We start from the raw sequence: 6,000 nt of genomic DNA on the forward strand, positions 1-6,000 counted from the left end.
AACACAATAACTTTCAAACCCAGTCTCTCTTTTTTTTCTTCCATAACCTTTGATTTATGTTTTTAATTTTTTTAAAGGAAGAAATCGTCTGACACTTGCGCCATTATGATGTTGACGCGATGAAATATTGTCACAATTCATTTTATTTTTCGGGCTTAATTAGTTTACTTTAAAATGCCATCCATCATAACTGGTGAGGGTGAAATGTGGAGAGTACTGGGAGCGGGGAAACTTGGCCAGGAGACGATGTCTTACAGTTGACTTCCTGGGAAATAAACATTGGCTGCATTATTCATGAAAGTCGCCATGGCTTTAATCAGATTTTTAATTCGAGACTTTCCTGCTCTCACAATATTTCACAGTTTCTGGGAAGCCTTCATCTGTGCAAATGTGTCTTCCGGTGGATTATCACTCCTGCACTTGATAGCATCATATTGTATTTCAAATGAGAATGCAGCATGTCTGGGATCAGATTGGCAGACAGCTCGAGTTCGTGTTCCATCTTTTCACCAATCCAATGCAAACATTGAAGGTACAGTCTAGAACGAGACAAAAAAAACATATGACACTGACGTTTCCAAATGTTCAATATACAATATACAGAACTTTTGGGTCTGCAGTTAAGTAATACTATTACATTTAATAACTCATTCTAATGTACTTTTAAAGCAAACTGATTATTTTTAGAATTAAGCCCCTTTAGTCCTATTTCATAAGGATTGTCCCTTCCTTTAATTGTAAGTTGAATACAACAGAATATTTTGGTACAAATTGCAGACACTGACATGTAAAGTGAGCTTTATGCAGTATACACTATGTAACACAACACATAATCACACTTTACCTTGGAGGACACGAGACGATGCTGTTGGTAATCCTCGATTCAGACTGTTGAAGTTGAGAATATCTACAAGATTCTCATCTTATCTTCACCTCCAGACACCTAGAGGCTCAACAAATAATGCCTTTCAAAACACCATACAGATGAAAATGAACACATAATACATTTATGGTGATATTCACGTCTTCATTTTTCAGTTTCAGCCTTCTTTGATCATCAGTATAAATGAATAAAATAAAGAAATCAAATAATTAATTATTCATTAAACTTAATACCTATTAAATGTAAACACAAGCAAACAACACCCTACGGTATATGGTTACTAATTGAAATAAATCCTTTAACAGATACAACTATAGATTCTCTAGAGATCAATCTCTTTCAGTTGACTTCCTTCAAACTTTCTCTCTTATCGGGAGCAGCTCAACTAAATCATTTTCTCTCTGCAAAGGAGCCACACTCGCTTCTTCAAATGGGTCTTAGCCTGTCTTGGATGATAAATTAGTATGTTCAAGTTTAATGGTGGATTGAAAATAACCCCTGTATTATGTGCAATAACGCAGCACCTTATGTAGAACCGAAACACTGTCGCTTAAAGTTCAATAATAGATTAACCTGTGACACTGTAAAATCAACTGTTTCCCTCTGTGAATCTGGGAAAGCAGGAAAGTGATGAAAAACCTTTTTCGCCATTAATCAATTAATCTGATTATGATTGCAGTCAGGTGACTACAGGTCGAACCTGCCCCATTTGGTTATGTATCATAAGTTGAGCTACATGCAGCTGCTGAACAGAGCCATGACCAATAATACGGGAAACAACGCGCACATTGAGATAAAAAACATCAGTCAACATCACACAATGCGCTCTTCTTTATTTGGGTGAAAATATTAGCTGGTCAAAGGTGAAACAACACGGATATGATGCTACATTCACCCCATTCACTTAAATAAAACTGACCCTAATGTAAAATTAGAATTGTGTCACAATGACATACCCTTCCTTTTATCATATATATTCCTTGTGCGTGCATACTAATATTTATATTATTAATATTAATGTCCCTGTAACCACACAACTCAGAATACTTGCATGCGATGGCAGCGTCTAGCAACCACCACAGCTACAATAGCAAAACAATAAGGGCACGAAGATGATGAAAACAATATGCAAATGTATCGCCGGTAATGTCATCAACACATTTTAATGACGAAACTACGATAAAATATTGCAAGCCGAAGCAGTTTATTGTCCCTGAAATTAGCTTTCTTATTATAATTGATGTGTATGTGGGAGTGCTATTCTCACACAGACCACACCTATAATGTCAGGCTATCTATCTATCACGATCACATGACTATGATCAGCTCATTAATATATGATGCTGAAAGCATATTTTCTTTGTTTTTTGTAACTCGGTCAGATTCTCACGGACAGGACTGTGACACCAGTGTGTCTCTGCTCCCCACTGGGCCCAAACAGGCCATTAGCGTTACAATGTAGCTTGTTGTTGCCCCTCTAGCTGCTGTTTTATGTCTCAGAGGCGGTGCGGACTGCCGTTAGAAGCACCGCGTGTACGGCAATAAAAAACAGCAAAGCAACAATGCTTATAGGTCATAAATCTGTCATAAAAAACCAGTAAAACCCATGGAGGGAGAGAGGGACAGATAGGGGAGAAGGGGAAATAAATATTTCCATTTGTGTAGGATAATAAAACATTATAGCAAATCTGTCATGGTGATACTGTCCAAATTATGCATTTGAAATCATATTGTTAGGGGATCTTATTAAATCCCATTAGCCTGAAGTGTTACTGAATAAGATTAAGTGAGGGAAAAGGCAAAGCTAATTGTGAGAGACCGACACTATATGGTTGTATTAATTAATGCGCCATGGAAGTGCATTTCTGAATCTCAAATTGGCAGAGTGAACACAAAGTATGGAAAATAACTCAGTTATTGCCGGAGGCGATGGAAATATTTCCAAAGATCATGCAAATGACCTTTGGATGATCTTGCTAACTTCTCCCTCTCTCTGTCTTCCTCCCTGCTGTCTTTTTTATCGGATTGCTGGTCTACAAGTATTTTCTGTCATCAATACATATGACGCCACAGCAGGTGGATATTTTGAGTCATAAAAAAGACGAATAAATATATTAAACGGCCTCCTTGTGCTTTGGAGGCACTCACAACTGCGAATCTTCATTGAAGTCAGATCCCTACATGAATTTGCTGACCCCTGACTTTTTAGTCTGGTTGCCGAGGGTCAATCCTAAATGTCAGGGGTCACAAGGTCAACATTTAAATATGGCCTTCAACGCCTGCCTGTACCGCCAAAGTAAAGCACATGGGTTGTCCCAGCTGTGTCACCATGCTTTGGGCGGAGGCATAAAGTACACATAGGTACGCATATGTGGTATTTTCTATGTGACCTCAGTACTTGTCTCATCACATACGGTTGATCTTTGAATCCTCCAGGTGAACTGTGCTCATCTTGTGAAGGCCTCATTGCGTGGGTGGATTGTGATTGTCAAAAAAAGTATAAAATCCAAGTCTCCTTCAAAAATAATCCAAGGCACAGTGTAGGGTTGGTGCCAAATTATAATGCCTTTATTCTACAAGGCAAAATGTCCTTAAAATGACTAACACGGAAGGCAAGTTAGTCTGCAGCAATAAGGGATAGTAAGTATGGCTATAATAACACACTCTCCTTTATTACAGGAAGTTTAGCTTTTGATAGAACACGTTGCGATTTGCTATGCCTGAACATTTTACAACTAGTCTCCACTTTGAAACAATGTGAATATATTAATATTAATATTCCAAACCAATAAATAGGTGAAGTAAGGCATCGAATTAAAAACATTGTCTCCCTGCCGGGCTACTCCATATATATCTTTGTAGAATAAAAGCTGAATACATATATATATGTTTCTCACCGAATGCTAGAAGTGTTTCATCTCCCTGTTGTGCAAGATAGATCAGGAACACATGGACTAGTGCAATATTTTAAGCAATTTAAATGTATTGCTGCCCATTTCTCATGAAGTGTTGAAAATCTCTTTCTTCACTGAGAAGGTAAGGCTGATGAAACCAACGGCAAGGCCACAGCATTAGCATCATTCTGGTAGTAGAAAACAGCGGATTCACAAAGTTCAAATTCTTTAATTATTTCGAAAATTTTGAAACCATTAGAGCCATACTTACATTATACGCAATGTACCTAATGAGTAACAAAATGTAGTTGTACTCACTGCATGGAATAATTACTAAAACTCTTTTGAAGCAACCGTGGTTTCAATGGGGTCTTGTCCTGCTGTTGTGGGGATTTAATTATCAGCATTTTACATCTGGACGCTCTCGCAAGCCTCCACGTAGGGTTGTTGAAACGGAGCAATTATCATATCACATCACACTGCATTATTGAATTCAATGAAAGCCCTCTACTCATGACCAGTACAGGGGGAAGCAAATAGGGAACAGGGGGTATCACAAATAGATTGTGTTGTTGTATGATGGTATTAGAGAACAATGTAAAAGTTAAACACCTAAGAGGTAAATAAATACTTATAAGAGAGTAACTGTGGGAGAGAGAGAGAGAGAGAGAGAGAGAGAGGACAGATGAACAGATGTTATCTGACAGGTGCAGTAGGCCCCGCTTGGTGTGTGGGCAGCCGATATGACAGGGATTTTGCATACACTGTGAGAGCTAACGCTGTGCACTTCAGTACCTGTCATGACGATAACCTTATGGTCAGGTACAAAAGTTTGGGATGAGGTGTGGGAGGATTAGTCATGTCAGTGTTTCACACTGTTGATTGTCACGTGATCACATCTACACGAACACCTCGGGCTTGCGGTGTGAAAACAATAAAAACTCATTGACAGGATGTGTTGCAGTTTCCATATTTTAGGAAGGCATTTTCTGTTTCTGAGGGGGCTCGATGGGCACTCGTGAAGCTTTCAGCTTTTTCATGTGAGAGCATGACCCAAGTTGATATATGTTTGGATGTGTCAACATGCACCAAAAAAATACTCTTTGCAGCCGCAGGCGCATTTCATTCTGCTTAACCTGCAGCACTCCTCCTCCATTAGCCTGTCAACGGAGTGGCTATCTCTGCGTTGATTTGGTGTAATTATTCAAAATGGCACAATGACTGGCAGATGCCCAATTTTTATGGTCTGTGTTTTTTATGTTTTTTATCAAGCACTCGGTGGGAGTGTCGTTGTCCCACTACTGCCTAGTAATAAATATGCAGGCAGGCAGGCAGGCCCCTCGGCAGGGGGCGGTGACCGGCGGCAGCAAGGTCAAGGACAAAGGCGGCCCGAGGCACTAGATGCCGAAAATTAAATGAGGTACCCCACCTGGAATGTAGCTGTTGAGTGAAGTGCGTGTGCACGCCGGTGTGTGTGTATTTGATGCCGCGCACTTGAAGCCTGAGTGTGTTTAAGCTTTTGAGTGAGTGGTTGAGAATGTGTCGGGCATGGTTGTGGGTTTGGTGGGTAGGTGGATGATGACAGAGCAAAGGTGTGCAGGGTGATATGCTTTAAGCAGGCAGGCGGGTACCTCTTACTGTAGGGAGGCTTAGCTACTAATTCTGTAATAATGCGAGGCTACAACCACAAACCCATGCAAGGACACAAGAGTGTAGTAACGTATATGCAAAGATAAGTCACATGATATTTCGAGGGCAAATCCTCAAAGACTGTGCCCCAACTTGCAACTTGACAGACAAGTAGTATTTACCCTCCTTATGTCTCTGCACAACTGCAGGCAGTATACATGCAAGTATGTATTAGATATGTTTTCATCTATAAACTGGAACGTTCCTTGTCCCTTTTTGTGCTTTTCCCGTTCCGCGTTTCCCTTTTTTGTTGTTGCAGATTTTTGGACTTCCCCTCTCTTCCAGTTTTGTCTTTGACACTTTTTGTTGTTTATTATAATTCACTTTCCATCGTCCCTCTGTTCCCTCGTGTCTCCGTGTGTTGCCCTTATTTTGCCTTCCAATTCCCGTGACAATATTAAGACATTTTCTGAAAATAATTATGAAGTTTGTTACTTAGTGTGGGAATATAGTAGAAGTTGTTATACAGTACAAGGTTTAGTTGTGTTGATGAGCAGATGTTTCTTTTCAGAGGAATAACTGCTTCATTGTAGC

Source organism: Cyclopterus lumpus, chromosome 9 (genome assembly GCF_009769545.1).
Source record: "Cyclopterus lumpus isolate fCycLum1 chromosome 9, fCycLum1.pri, whole genome shotgun sequence".
Taxonomy (NCBI): Eukaryota; Metazoa; Chordata; class Actinopteri; order Perciformes; family Cyclopteridae; genus Cyclopterus; species Cyclopterus lumpus.